Raw genomic sequence first — 16,939 nt, 5'->3', positions numbered from 1 at the left:
TGTTATATTTTTGGACAATTGAGATAAGACGGATGAGCTAACAATTTTTTTTAATTTTTTCTTTCACATAAGAGCTTATAAGTAGTTGATTTTATAGTCTACTGTTAGGACGTGGCGGAAGCCTGATGGTGGAGGTGGGTCCTATCGGATCGGACCCACCAGCGACGCTTTGGAGTTTGGATAAGGACGCTGCCTGCCTCCTGTCTCCTGCCGGCTGCTGGTTTCGATGGGCATTTGCTCGCCTCATCTGCCACGGGACTACGGTGACTGGCTCGGTGTGATTTTGGGTGTGGTTGTTTGTCGGCTACACTTTATTACAACTAATGTTAATGTTAGATAAGTTATAGTAGCCACGACAGTGTGTGGATAAATTGTTAACCACAAAGTGTGGTAAAATTAGTAAGAAAATTGAGTTTATAACATATGAGACATGCTATTGAAAAAGTGTGGCAAGCCACAACTGTAAAAGTGCAAACACTTGCCTAACAAACTGTGGCAGTTAAAAGTGTTGTGTGGTAAAGTGTGGCCATGAACCAAACACCCCTTAATACTATGATCGAGTGATGTACTCCATCCGTCTCATAAAAAACTAACCTAGTACCAAATACGGTACATCATAATACAATGAATCTGGACATAGAATATATCACATCCAGTCTTAAATTTACCTTTTTTTTACGAAGAGAGTATATATTTTGTCAGTGCTAAAATAAAAAACCGAATAAATAGGATGAGATCTCCTGGTAGTTGAATGTGTTTTATCTCATATAATGTTGTACTCCCTCCGTATTCATAAAGGAAGTTGTTTAGGACAATATTTAAGTTAAATCTTGGGAATATAAAATATAAATAACTATCAAGTTGCTGAGTTTGAAAATGTAAAAATTATATGAATAGATTTGTCTTGAAAATTACTTTTATAAAAGTATACATATATCACTTTTCAATAAATATTTTTATAGAAACAAGAAGTCAAAGTTATGTTTTGGAGACCGTGTCGCTATTCTAAATGACTTCCTTTATGAGTATGGAGGGAGTATGATTGTATCTTAGGCCCCCTTTGATTCAAAGGAAATTCATAGGAATTTTAAAGGATTTCATTCCTATAGAAATTTTTCCTATATAGCCCTTTGAATCAAAGGAATGAATACTATGGAATCCTATGAAATTCCTATGGAATACCTCTTCCCATGTAAGTTTTGGAGGAAATTTAGCATGAGGTAGAACCTCATGTTAAGAATCCTTTGAGTCTTCATCTCTCCTCAAATTCCTGTGTTTTTCCTACAGCTCAATCAAACGGTCATTTCTATGTTTTTCCTGTGTTTTGTAATCCTCTGTTTTACACTTGTATTCCTGTGAGAATCCTATATTTTTCCTATTCCTCCGTTTTTTCATTCCTGTGATTCAAAGGGGGCCTTAACATGAAGCCATGAAGGGAGTAAAAATCCTTTAATGCAGTTTGCATTCGGAACAGGTTAAGGCCCTCTTCGTTTAGGCTTAGGCTTATTGGCCTAGACTTTTAAGTTAGCTTATTGGCTTATATGATTTATAAGCCAGTGGATTTAATGTCCTAAGTTTAGTGGTGGAGTCATACATCTATCTCATATAAGCTAAAAAAGCTTCTCCAACCTAGCTTTTAGCTTAATAGTGTTAGAGTGGCTTATGACTTAAAAAAAAACTAAATGAAAAAGCTGCTTGTTTGTTTTGGTTTAAACTTTTCGACTTATAAGTTAGCTTATAAACCTAAATAAAGAAGGCCTAATTACTTATTGTCGAGGGGAACCGACAGACTTAACCATCCAGCTTAATTGAGTCCGTACATATTTTCTTACTGCTTCGTACGTTTCTCATATTATTTGTTTTATTTTTTATTAAAGTTATTTTAAGTGTGATTAAATTTATCGAAAAACCACAATGCTATTTTTTGGCACAAAATAAATATATTATTAAAATATATTTTATGTTAGATTTAAGGGATAAGTTCATTCTACACCCCCCGAACTTTTCACTATGTCTAGAAAACACCCTCCAACTCTAAAACCTAACATCCAAACCCCTCCAACTTTCAATACCATGCAGATGACCCTCCCAAAGCTGATTTCTACCTGGTTTTTGTCCACTAGGATGCCAACTGTACAAAGTAGTGAGGCCCACATGTCAGCACGTTCGTCCTCATCCTCTTCGGCTCTTTCTCCCCTTTTTCATCTTCCCAGCAAGGACCGCCATGGGTATGTGCAGCTCCAGCGAGGGCGAGCTCACAATCGTACCCGTGTTCTCCGAGCTCAGCGAATGTCTTCTCAGGGTCTCCGCATCGCCGCCATTGCCTGTCCCAAGCTCCATCTTGGGCGAAGGCGGTGTTGTCACGGCAGCCAGGGACAGCGAGTGGCCGCCGCGGAGGAGCAGATGGTCGATGTCGACGCCGCCGGCGCCGCCGCAGCTGATGGAGGCATACCCAGCGCCTCCTCCTCCATGCGCCAGCAAGCTCAAGCTCTGGCTTCCCGCCGTTTCCCCGAGCGCCGCTTCTTGCCCGTGCCGCGGCCTTCACCCGAGCACGTCGGGCGCGCCGCCTCCAATGCCGGCGTGGCTTGGTCTTGAACTTTGGAGGATGGCGTGGGCCTGGATCTCGACGCCGACAATCTCCCCGCGCCGTCACATGCATCGCCGCTTCTTCTCCACCGGAGTCTTCCCTATGAAGCGTTGTGGAGCACCATCGCCACCTGGTCGAGGATGAGGTCAAGCTCAAGCTTCGCCATCTGCTGCCACCTCGTCAAACTTGAGCTCCTTATCCCCAAGCTCCTCTGCCTCTATCGAACTCGGCGTCCCCAAGCGCCGCCGCTTGGTCGAACTCCGCCGCGGCCTTTCATCGAGCTCGAGCTCCGCATCCCTGGAGCGCGCCACCTCGTCAAGCTCTGCCTCCGACACGGTTCTCCCCGAGCACCGTTGCCTCTCTAAGCGGAACCACCGTCGCTGCTCCGCGCCTCTCTCTTGAGCTCGTCCACACAGATGGGAATGCGAGCTCGACCTCGCCGGTGCTCGCTGGTGGGGGACGACGGGAGAGGGGAGACCGAGCTCACTGGCGCTCGTGGGTGGGGGGCACGAGGGAGAGAGAGATCAACCTCACGCGGTGCTTGCGGGTGCGACGGGGGAGAGGAAGCTCGAGCTCATCGCTAGTGCCAATCTCACGGAGGGGAGAAGAGAGAAGGGCAGAGAGACAAAGAAGGGGAGGGGGATGAGGTGGCGTGTGCCATGTGGGTCCAATTTCTTTTTTTTTTTTGCCTGAGTAGACCACCACATCAGCATCACTTAGCAAAAACCACCCTGATTTGAACCAAGGGGTGTAAATTAAACGGTACTGAAAGTTAGATATCGGTTTTAAAGTTTGAGGGTGCGTTTTAAACCACACGAAGAGTTTAGGGGTGTCAAATGGACTTATCCCTATATTTAATAAAACTAATTTAGTATTTTAGATGTTAAATTTATTTATAAATTTGGTCAAATTTTAAAAGGTTTGATTTAAAAAGTCAAAACAACTTATAATATGAAACAGATGGATTAGTTACTACTCCCTCTGTCCCATTTTAAACGTAGCGATGAGTTTTCGTATTCAACTTTAATCGTTGGTCTTATTTAAAAATTTTTTGAAAAAAAAATCATAAGTCACACATAAGGTACTATTCATGTTTTATCATCAAACAACAATAAAACTACTACTAATAAAAAAAATTCAAATAAAACAAACGATCAAAGTTAAAAACGGAAACTTATAGTTGCGCTTAAAATGGGACGAAGGGAGTACTTACTAATGACCAAGGGTCTAAAACCTTGCTACTACATCCGTCCAATAATATAAGGAGTTTAAATCTTAAACACATGTATTAAGAAAGTATATGGAGTTAAATGGTGGAATATTGTGATTGTTTGAGAAAACAAATTAGGTGGAGAATTTGAATGGTGAATAGTTATAATTGGTTGAGAAGAGGATATGTAGGTAAAGAAGTTATTATAATTTAGGACAATTTTTTGTTATATTTTGGGACAAAATAAATGCATTTCTTGCACAAGGAAAGATAAATGACCTATATGCCCCCTTAATTAAATAAGGGATGGTTAAAAGTGGGGGTTAAGATGAAGAGAAATTTGAATAAAAAATAATTGATGGAACATGTAGTGCTTTACAAGTTGTATTTATTTTGGAACAAAACTAGAATGATAGAAATGCGGCACTTGTATAGGGATGAAGTACAATTTTTCATGTAGCATTTATCTGAATGTAGTATGACCTATCAAATTCGTATGAAGTTCTATAACTACACCTCAATTCTACATAGGATTATAAACATGAGCTTCAGGCTGAAACCAATGCAATCTTTCATTTGATACCATACATCCAAGGCAATCTTTCTGTGTCTTTCTACTCTCTCGAATCCAAATGACAATGAGCCATCCAAATATACGCAAACATTTCAATCCATGTTTTTTATTTAAAAAATATATTCTCCGATGGATATGCATCATATAATTGTCTTATGGTAAGACGATGGGTGAGTTCGGATCAATATGAGGACCAAATTGTCCTACATTGCCAGAATCTTTGTTTCTCATTTGAAGTTGGCTAATTTATGCATTTTTTAGATTCCCGAATTCTAAAGGAGCACAAGAAAATCAAAATCAAATATTCCCAACAGCAAGCATGCATAATCAATAAATTGCATAACTCGTTTTAGTAGATATGCTGAGCTTTAAGGATATCATAATGATACGATTCCCCAGGTTTAGGTAGATAGCACAGCTCAGGGAGAATGCTTTCTGAGCTTAGGCTTTTAGCAGATCATGGTGCTAGGTAGGATTGTAAAAAAAAAAAAAGAAGTTCGACGCTCGCAAGTTGTTTGAGCTTGACTTTTGAGCCGAACTCGAATCGAGCCTATGCTAAAACTCATGAGCATTGTCGAACCGAGCTCGAGCTTCTATTGAATCTAACAGCATATAATTTTATTTTTTATTTTATAAACTATTAGATAAAATATATACCATTTAGATGTATAAAAGCAATAAAATAGCTTATATTGGTATCATATATTTATCTTATTTTGTTTTCTCCTTATTTATCAATATGATTAAATATAAATTAGTTACTTTTACTTGGAGAATATTCTCCAAATATATGTATGCAACTTATGAATCAAGCTTTGACTCGATAATTGATCAAGCTGATACTGGACCTGTCTGGAAGCTCAAAAGATATATAGGTCCAATCGGATCGAGTTTGTGTTGAACTTGAGCCTAAACAGGTAAGCTCGCCGAGCTCGGCTCGTTGAAAGTCATTGTGCTAGCTAGCTACTTGTTGTAGTGGGTGAGATCTTATATACTCTTTAGTTTCCTTCCCTTGTATCGTTGCTATCTTTTATGACTCTGAGCTAAACGTTGTCTAGAATATTATATGTGGAGACAAATTAAGATCGATGTGCTACCACTAAGAAAACAAAACAAAGCTATGTGTTCCGTTAATTAATTAAGCGCCACATTAGATGTGGGATGATTTGATTAGTTAATGCCAGGACCCAACTCACTACAGCAGCAGATCTCTTTTACCAAAGCAAACCGGCAGAGAAGCAATTGAAAAATAAGTGGTCACCCCTCAGTTGTGTATGATACTGATGGTTTGAGATTCCCACCTGTGTGCAACTTTTTCGTTGTTATAATATCCTTATACATTTTATTCTTGATAAATAATGCTACTCCTCTTATAAGAGTTAGTCGATACAGTGGAACGCCAACTAACTTTCTCGATCTCTTCAGTTATTGATCACCCAAGACATGTCAGATGACGACACAAGAACATATGATATTTGTTAACGAAGTTCAGCCAAAACCTATACCTACGGGCCTCTGATTATGGACGCTCCTCCCCAATCAATATAGCACCTAGCCGGTACGAGTACATGGCTGTGCCGTCATCATCACCCTGCGTATTTGCGTTACATTGTAGTCGCCATGATTACATTGTGGTACCCCTCTCTATTTACGAGAGAGCATATGATAGAGTCTGACTCTAACTCTATCCTACACCTATTTCAACTCCAGTCCAACTTCTAGTAGGACTAGTATAGTCGATACCTATTCTAACAAACTCCACCTTGGCAAATATATGCCACATAGCTAGAAGTAGTAGAATCACCATGTCGATCCACCGGTCCTCCAGACTTGAATTGTTTTCTTTACAGCTTCACTGAGATCTGCCCAATGAGTCAGCAGTAGACCCATCACCTTTAAGAGATTCCATTATCTCTATAACTTCTTCCTCTCTATAACTTCTTCCTCTCGACCCCACCTAGAACAGTGCTCCACCTTCTCTCCTATTATCACAGTCGTCTTGCCAAGCGAAATTGGACTTCTACTTACCTGACACATACTAGACTCCCCAAAGACCATGTTCACCTTCGCTTTCCATCTTAAGTTTGACTTGATCTAATCCATGGTCAGATAACACACATCAGCATTAAAATAGATAAATCAAGCACACTAGACTATATGAAGATAACTCTTTCTTTCTTGTCGTCTTATGAGCCAAGCTAACTGTAGGGTTATGGATACCACATATCTAATAGTAGTTGACTAAACTCGGCAGGGACCACCACATACTATATCTTATACGGAAACAAACCTCGTATAAGGATTACTCGAATTGTATCCATATTTATCTCCCTAGTCTTACTTGGACAAGGGGACATTTATGGGTATAAATACAAGTCCCCTAGGAGGAGAGGAGACACGCCACAAAGCCACAAGACACAACATATACACAAGCCAACACATGCCGTCGGATCTCGACATCAGAGATTAGCCTAGCCATACCCCATCCGGTGCCTACGGAAGCCGGCAAGAGGGATCTAGCGCCATTTTTGATCTCGACGAGTTCGCACTTAAGGAGGAAGGCTACCTTGTTATCGACTACGAGTTGGTTATCTAGCCGCCAAGTCGACGACAGTTAGATAGGTTATCTCAAATATTGTATTTGTGTGATCTAGATGAATAAAGAGCAACACCGGCTTCGGCCAACAGGATGTAGGGCTATTACCTGTCAGATAAGGGGCCCGAACCTATATAAAGATTTCTTGTAGTGTACCTCAATCTCGCATATACCTTGGTACCAACGATCCCCATACCATCCAAATACCGTAGTCGCGATATCAAACGTCGACAGTGGCACGCTAGGTAGGGGGATTTTGGTGCTTCAAGGTTTCGGCGAGATTGAGGTAAAAGAGATGGAGACATGGATTTTTATACAGATTTGGGCCCATTATCTGACAGGTAATAGCCCCACCTAAGTTTACGAAGCCGGAGTACGCGGAGCCAACTCGCCGGGAGATCTCGTCGAATCCCTCGAATACGATCTCGTCGGTACCCTCTGTTTCGACTACTCTCTTTGTAATCTATTCTCGTCATCATCAATCTCATATAAATTGGACTAAGGCTATTACCTGATAAGGGGCCTGAATCAGTATAATCCTTGTCTTTTGTCTACTTGATGTCATACTACGTAGACCCTCGTTCCAACGTACCGCAATACTCAACTCATCCGGTCCGCGAGTATCACTCGTCGACACTAACAAATCCAACATTCACGCTTTCCCGTATCTGTAGGCTGTATCCATAATATTTTGAGAAAATTCATTGTTGCCTTGAATCATTTGAAGAAATTACCACCATAGTCAAACTCCATATATATCAACTCCTCACCGAGTCCCATATATATCATGTTTATACCAGATAATTCCATATGCGACCTGATAAGCCAATCGCCGCCAGTCTACTCGCCATTTCTCTCAATCCGACCGACTTTACCCATCAGCCTAACCAGCCAAACCCGGTCTGACCGTTCGGCCCATCCTCGTCCGATATAGAACCACACACTCCTCATGCATTACTCCTACCACTGAAATGCCTGTCGACATACGAGACTGCTTGCTGCCTCCGTGCACCCTCTTTCACGTGTCTTCTTGATCAAATGCTAAAATCTCCTGCTCTGATACCACTTATTACAAAAATTAGTCAATATAGTGGAATGACAACTAACCTTCTCGATCTCTCCAGTCATTGAACACACGAGACATGCCAGAAGACGATATAGGAACATACGATATTTATTAACGAAGTCTAGCCGAAGCCTATATCTCCGAGGCTTTGATTATGGACTCGTAGCACCTAGCCGCTACGAGTCCATAGGAGCGCCGCCATAATCTTTCTGGGTGTCTACGCTACATTGTAATCCTATGACTATATTGTGGTGTCCCCCTCTCTATTTAAGAGAGAGCATATGACAGAGTCCGAGTCTAGCTCTGTCTTACCACTATTTCAACTCCGATTTAACTTTAGTAGGGCTAGTATAGTCGACACATATTCTATCAACTCCAATATGTATTATGTAATAATCCTGTCGTCGTAATAACTACACGGGCTATTAAACAATTTGATAACATGCATATACGAATGCACTAGTTAATTAATTTACTCCATAAACACATAGTATATTTAAGGCACACTACATGTAAACTCCACATATCTTTGGTTATTTTGGGTTTAAATTACAAATTCAAATCTTACTGTTGTGTGAAAATTAGTTCCCTCTAATTACTACTATATTACTCCCACTACACATTTCTTGTGCCAGAAAACAAACAAACTTTTGCTTCTGAAGAAACCAAGCCAGGTCCAATTCTAGTTGTACCTTGAAAAGTATATTCGTATGTCCTGATCTAGTATAATTTTAAACCTGGGGAGTCGATCAGGTTGCAAATAATTGATCACCTTATATAAAATTAGTTCTCAAAAACCTTATATAAAATTCTCCAGCACTGAGTGATGCATCAGTACTAACATACGGGCAAAACAAGTAGAGGTGTGTACTGTACCAGTACACAATAATTTAGTGCTGTACAATAGAATAGAGGCAGAGCATCATGATGTTAGTATAGACTAGCAGCATTAATTAATGAAGCACTACTATCATACAGTAGGGGTTATATGGCAGATAGAGATGAACACCATGATGGTGTGATGAGATCAATTGTAATCAATTAGTGGGAATAGAATAATTACAGGACCCTAATGATGGCTTAAGGGGAGCTGGTGGGTTTGCAGGATGGAGCTGTCTTGCTTTCATACAACAGCAATACTTTATGTTGGCTTGTGCATCACAAGCATGATTAACTAGAGATCTGGTTGAGGTTTTATATGCGGCACTAACTGGGGGGGGGGGGGGGGGGGGCAAGTTGGGGGAAGTAAAAGACACGGCACAAGAATAAAAGTTCTAGAACAACGGTATGAGAACAATGATTTAGGGTAGTACTCCCTCCGTTTCAAAATATTTGACACCATTGACTTTTTAGTATGTGTTGTACCATTCGTCTTATTCTAAAAATTTAAGTAATTATTTATTTTTTTCATATCATTTGATTCATTGTTAAATATACTTTTATATACACATATAGTTTTACATATTTCACAAATTTTTTTGAATAAGACAAATGGTTAAACATATGCTAAAAAGTCAACGGTGTCAAACATTTAGAAACGGAGGGAGTATATTAGTTTAGGGCCAGTTGAAGTTGTAAGATGATATCTTTGGGGGCCAGGGAATCATAAACCTCCCTACTTGTGTTGTTTTAATAGGACACTTGCAATTTTGTTTAGTGCCAACTAGCTAGCTGGTGTGTTCAAGTGGAACAGCCACAGGGAAAACAATAAAGAACCATGAGACACGCACGGTCCCTTTTAATACATAGAAAATGGAAAACGTAGCAGTATATGGTAAGGCATATACAGAAAAGTAAGGAGCAAATTGCAAGGTGCGTTTGAATTTCCTTACTATAAGACCTCATCGTTTTGTTTATACTTTATAAGCCATAATTTGAATTTTAAATTCTAATTTTAAGGTTGATTTTATCTCGCTTACTTTAGAATTACTAACGATACATATATTAAGTTTTTACTTATAAATCATTTTTTGCTTATTTTGCTTTGCAAAGTGGATCGGAAAGTTAGTCTGAGTTTAAACTACATTTGTGTTTATTTTGGTTCTACTGATACATTCCCCGGGAGTGGTTTGGTTCCGTAATGTGTCAAGCGGCTGTGTCACTGTGTCAGTGACTTCACCATTGTGGAGCTGCTGGTGCAGAGAATGAAGAACTGCTACTACTACTAGGTTTGCATCAGGAATACACGAGCTACTCGCCTTTTGCAGGCCATGGATGTGGTCATGTGGACATCTCTCTGGGCAGTTGCGGTGGCCCGGAAAGGCTTCACTTGAATCACGAGCTCATATAACTGAGTGGGCTGGATTGCCTGGGAATGAGGTCCAATAGTGGAGTGTAAAAGGAATAAGTCTATTCTGCCTCCCTCCTCTTACCCTTAAATCTGCTCTCAACCGCAAAACCCGTATAAGGTCTCCCCCATTTCCCAAAACCAGTCCATATTGACTCCTCGGATGTTTTTAGATGATTTTATCCTATGTGGCGCATAGGTGGCATTCGATAGAAATAATAATAATAATACTAACATGGGTCCCATATGTCGATGAAGCATCCTTATCCCTCCCTTTCGTCCACACTCCTGACAACCCCCGAGCCAGCAACTCCGGCGAGCTCACGGTGCCACCGGCGGTGGCTGCCTCATCGCTGTGTCCTTCCTCAACAAGTCGAGGCCATTAGTACAAAAATATTTTTTTATTCTGGACGAGCACCCTAGTAGGCTACATACGGGTCATAAGTGGCTACTACGTCTGCGAGTATATGCACTGTCTATCAGACCAAATCGACAGCACCAAGGAACTCGATGTACGTAAAAATCAATAATACATTAATTTGGATCGATTTCTTGTTTTATTTCATATATTTACATATCATTTTTTTTAAATGATAGATTATTTACATAAGGGACCAAGTCGACCACTCGGTTTGGATCAAGGCTGTTCAAGAATAACTGATGGGATTTATCAACGAACAGATCCTAGATCTCACGGGTGAATTCTACTACGACGGGAATACAATCCCACGCCTGAAATTTCTTAGGAATATGATTGTAGCAACCACACCTGAAACATGCGGTTTTGTTGCCGCTATTATTTTTGGGCTTAGAATTGCCTTTCCCCTTTTTGGCGTTCCCACATTGCTTTTTGGCTCTCTTACGCTTGCCCTCGCCAGATGAACTTCTAGTCCGTGTATTCCCATCTGGAACATTTTTCTTCTCATTCGCATGTACTTCAGGCAGTGGTGCAGTGCCCAACAGGCGCTGGTTCTAGTTCCATATAATGAGCTCATGGTTCTTTTCTGCCTGTTTCAATGTCTGAATGAGTGAAGAATAGATTGTGAAATTCTTCTCACGGTATTGTTGAGTAATGATCCTTTCTGATGGGAGCATTGTAGACAGAGTCTTTTCAATTTTCTCCACTTTAGAAGGTTCATTTTTTAACCGGAGTTTAGATCATATCTTATGAACAACATAGTTGTATTCGTCTATAGTTTTAAAATCCTGTAGACGCAAGTGGTTCCACTCATGCGATGCCTCTGGGAGGATAATCGCCTTATGCTGTTCATATCGATTTTTCAGAGATGTCCATAAAGCTCGTGGGTCCTCCTCTAACATGTATTCCATTTTCAAATACGGATGGATATGATTCCTTATCACTTTTAAGGCAGAAAATTTTGACATATTAGAGAGGGTAACGGTTCCATCTGTTGTTTCATCTATACATCTATATAGTCCATTGGTTGATAGACTCACTTTGAGATCCATCACCCAAATAGGGAAATTGAAACCATCGAGAGCGAGCATATCGAACTCTTTGGTTGCCATCTCACCTACATTGTCATAGCCAAAATTTTGAGAAATTTTGGCATAGTTGAAAAATAAAATAAAATAGGGCGAGGAGAATAAATTTGCAAAGTAAATGTAAAGGACATGGAAATGCTTAAACAAACCCATATATTTACAATAACAGATAATTACAAGGTGCTGATTGTAAATGTAAAACTATGATTATTTGCTGAATTTAAAATGACCGAAGGTCAAGTGCTATAATGTAAATGCTGAAAATATAAAGATAATTGGGTAATGGGCCGAAATAAAGGTTTCGGCCCACCACCCTTTCCGGTCCGTGAAGGCGAGGACGTGAGGTGCGGGGGTGGCAGCCCATTAGCATGGCGCTGGCGTGTCCCATGCGTGGGTGGCAAATGGGCTGGCCTGGCTTAAGGGAGGGAGGGGGGGGTTCAGTTAGGCAAACCCTAACCCTTCCTCCCCTTCAAGCCACCGCCGCCACCTAGCTCGGGAGGGCGCAGCGCCGTCATCGTCCACAGCCAAGGCCGCCCCGTCGGGCACCAGCGTGGCTGGGTGTCGTAGGCTCTCCGGACCTTCCATTATATTTGAGAGATGAAGTGAATAATTCAAGTCATCAAACAAGCATAATGAAACATCCGACGCCTCGAGAGAGAAATATTGGAGACATTGCTGAGCCCTTAGCCTGCCAGTCAACTTCAGCCTGATATGTGCCCGTCAAACCACTCAAAGGCGGCGACCAGATGTGTTACACATTCAGGAGACTTGACAAAAATGGCTAAAGATCTACAACCTCTCAAATATTCCTAACTCATACTCATGTAAATCTAGTTCCCAGGATGTGCACTAGATTCACACTTTCATCTTAAGCATGATTATACATAGCAAACACAACTAAGATGAAAGAAACTTAAGACTTACAACAACTTAATAATTACATAGGCCGACCGGCCAAATAGACTTATTAGAGAACAGCGGAAGCTTGACTACCCAATCACAAGCACACCGACTAGGGGTTTACCCCATTAAGTTCTCATCCTAGAAGAAGCAATCGGAACCCGCATCACTCAAAGACTAAGTCTAAACCTGCAAACAAAAGGTTATATCAACAGCAAGAGTCAGTACATTAAACAAGTTAATGTACTGGCAAGCACAAGTCAATCCTACCATACTACATGTAAGGCATATATTCAAAGGAAGGCAATATGTAGTTCAATTTCAGCATAAAGCAAGTTTTATTTCGCAATTCTTTTGTAAAGGAGTTGATGCTTCAATTGACAAAGACAAGTTTTAAGTTTCATTATTAACTTCTTCATAATTCCATCATAATCAATCTCTTATTGCCATACTTAACAATAAGTCATAATGTATCACCACACACACAACTCAACACATTTATCAATTTCAAACCAATGTCACATGATCACATTTTTAAAACATAGTCTATACTCATGACACATCACCAAAGCACTCATGACCGTAAGCACGGCTAATCGATTAGTTTAAAGAACTCTGCAGAGTTTGTACAGCTTTACCCACATGATATGAACTCTCTAGTTTGTTTTGAGTTTGCAAGACTCCACCACACTCTTCATGTTGAATGTGATGTAAAGGTCATAACGAAGCCTTTACACTACATTAGAGCCTAGCCTTGCACCAGCACGATACGTGTTCCTCCATCCTAGGCATACATGGAATATACCTAGAATCGTTAAGTGGCGGGTCCACGCCTTAAACTTAACGCCGTGGTGGCGGACACGACGGGAACCCACCACGTGGCACAATACCGTTGTATTGGACACGCTTAGTCACCTAAACTACCATGTCGGGGTAAATAGGAAGCTCCTCTGAATTATACGAACTCATACACACCGGCCTACCAGAATGCAAGGCTAGTCCTAAATAGATTAATCAGCTTAGGCCATCTCATACTAGCACATGTAGATGTACGAATAACTTTAAATGGGTGACACAAGTTCGGTCCTTATGGACTTGGGCAAACACTCCCCCTATCGGTATGCAACTAACAACATATGCACACCACTTGCCGCCCAAGTATAAAATCACATTTTACACATTTTAGTTCGCAAATACCCATCATATTAATTTTATTCCAGCAAGGTTTCATGTATCAAAATCATATTTTAATTATAGATGGAATGAGCATTTGCATAGTTCTAAGCATGGCTAAGCAAGTAATTGCACATAGAGCATATATAAACCCATTTGAGCACAAAGAGTGTTCTTTAACCATTTCTAGGAGTTCAAACAGCAAGAGGATCAATTATTCAAGGTGGGGTATGCAGCAAATAGGTCATAACTACCTTAACCCAATTTCAAATACCGATATAATCTAAGTTCACATGCAACTTTGCAAACAAATATTTTCATTCCTCAAATCATGAGATTCAATGTGTTCAAAGGATGGGAGGAGAAAACTTGCCTTGATCAGATAAATGTTAGCACCTAATCCACTCCTTCACCGATTATGCAATTATCTAGATAAAGGACACGATATGCAATTAAACACCGAAAGAGCTGAAAATCCAAAATACTCTAAAATGCATGATTTATGCACAGTGGGTTGGTACTGATCTAAAATTAATTTAGGTGAAAAAATTTTTATTTTATCTTATTCCATTAGGGAGTTATGAATTTTTAGAAGTTTTATCGGTTTATAGTAGTATAGTCTTAGGTAGTGTTATGAAATACTTTTCTAAAGTGATTTTTATTAGATTAGACTTCACAGGGGTGTGGAGATGTGTTTTCTAAGACTAACACATTTGGTTTCACCATTTTTGGAGTTATAATGATTTTCTTATAGAGTTTACAAGTTACAACGTGTTTTAGGCATATAGTGTTTTATATGTTCATGACTTTTGAGTTATAGGTTCAGAACATGCTACTTCCTGTTTAAGTTGAATAAAAGGAATAATTTGGTTAACTAAAACATTTTTATTTCACATGTTTATGGTCTTTACTACTATGGTTCATATTTTATAAACTAGAGATGCTCTAATCTAAACTAGCAATATATTATATTAACCTAGAAATTGTCATATGAGCTAAGTTCTTCTAAGTTTTAGTGGATGAGGATGGAACTATGGCTTCACTGGTCAATCAAGTTTTTATTTAGGTTTAATTAGACCTAAAGTGTATATATACTTATACATGTTTATGTATTACTTAAACAACACTATGTGTTTAAATTCTTATTTCACTAAGTTAAGGTTTTGATCTATGTTCTCTACAAAAGGTGCCAAATTTTATTTTACTATGTTGAAGATAACTATTTGCTGGTTCTATGGAAACTTTGTTTATTTCATTTGGACTAAAAATGAATTTTCTACAAGTTTTACAAATTAAAGGTTGCTCTATGTTAGTAAATCCTTATATGAATATTTAGAGACTTTTACTACACAGTAAGTATATAATCTTATTTCATAACATGGAAATACGTGTTTTGGTGATCCTACAGAACTTAAGTTTATTCAAATTGAAGCTAAATTGGGTTCTACATGAATTTCTAAAGTTTAGCTTATCTAAAACTAATCATTTTAGATATAATAGTTTTAGAGGCATTTGATGCAAAGTAAGTAATTACTTTTATTTCACCTAATCAGAGAGTGCATGATGATGAATCTGCAGTTTTTGAGTTTGTTTCAAAATGAGTTGAGATGAATTTTCTATGTATTTTATAAGTTTGTACATGTTTTATGTATGACCTATCTTAGATAAATTTTAGAGACATTATTTGTACAGTGAGTGTCAAGTTTTATATTCCTAGAATAAAGTTCATAACTTCAAGAATCTACAGCAATTGGAATCACTTCAAAATGAGCTATAGTTTGATTTTATATAGATTTTACAACTTTGTGCATTTTTCTGCTAAACATATATTTGTTTGAGCATTTTCTTAATTATTCTTCAGATTTTAAAGGATGGGTCCACATGGCTGTGAGGGACCAATATGCACAAGGCCCTTGAGGTTTCTAGGAATCAACCCGCAGTCCTAGGCCCATATGTCAGTGTGTTTCTACAATTGTAAACAGATCCCTGCACTTAATCTAATTCACGGAAGTAAAGCTAGCCATGGCTAAGCTCGATCTCGAGCTCGCCGGCGGCAAACGGTGGCTCATTTGAGGTTGAGGTCAAGAGATAAAATGAAGAGCAAGCTCTCGCGACTCCATTCCTCTAATTTTCTTGGTTAGAGGACATCGGAGTAGCGCCGATGGCGAGTGTGAGCGGCGGTGGTTCTTGGGGTAAAAGTGCATGTGTGCATGGAAGTCGATTCCGAACGAAAAGGATGCATGCATGTGGTCTTCTAGCCTTCAGGATGCTCACCGTGGGTCGAGCTAGGGTTGTCGAGGTCTTGGCGGCAGCGGTAACTTGTGGAATGGCTCGGCGACAGTGCTCCTTCTCGGGTGAACGACGACGGCTCGAACGGGACAATGAGCTACTTCAAGCAAGCATGCACGAGGGTTGTGAGGCCAAGGAGATGGTGTATGAGCAAGAAATCGAACAATGGCTCACCGAGGCAGTGGTAATCGATGATGACGGCGGAGGCGATTCTAGATCGGCGCCGGTGAAGAAAAGATGCGTTCTCCAAGTCCTTCACATCTCCGGCTGGGGTTCTTGAGGTGTATTGAAGAGGAGGTTGAGGCGATGACGATGGCGCAGCGGCTTGCTCTGAGGTGGTCGAGAACGGCCGGACGACGACGATGGTTGAAGCGGCGGCGCTCCGATGCGTGCTCCAGGGCGTTGTCGGCGTGGCTTGCGTTCCCGGCGATGCACTGCACCAGAGTGGTTTAGGTCAAAAGAGGAAATGCTCGGCATTGAGTGGAGAGATGGGAACGTGAAAGAGATGGAGGTGACCTTGACTCAAACGGAGATGGCGAAGGTCGTCGTCACTACGACCGGCGGCGAGGTTGAGGATGACAGAGAGGCTGAGGACCTCTCCCTCGGCTTCTTCAGCTCCAGAGTGATGTGTGGAGTTGGGCGACTCAGTCTAGAGGAGATGGAGGCATGACTCAGTGACTTGAAGGCGTCGACACGTCGTCACCACGCGTCGACGCGTCCAGGACTCGGTCGGCTCTCGATCTCTCCCTCT

The 16,939-nt window shown here is 40.5% G+C and overlaps 1 pseudogene; it reads right to left on the bottom strand.

Annotated features, from left to right (window-relative positions):
* Nucleotides 1–14,295: 14,295 nt before the first annotated feature.
* Nucleotides 14,296–16,665, bottom strand: LOC127766076 (uncharacterized; annotated as a pseudogene).
* Nucleotides 16,666–16,939: the final 274 nt, after the last annotated feature.

The sequence above is a fragment of the Oryza glaberrima genome, chromosome 3, assembly GCF_000147395.1.
Source record: "Oryza glaberrima chromosome 3, OglaRS2, whole genome shotgun sequence".
NCBI lineage: Eukaryota > Viridiplantae > Streptophyta > Magnoliopsida > Poales > Poaceae > Oryza > Oryza glaberrima.
The sequence above is the reverse complement of the archived record's forward strand: the minus strand, read 5'-3'. Positions and strand labels throughout refer to the sequence as shown.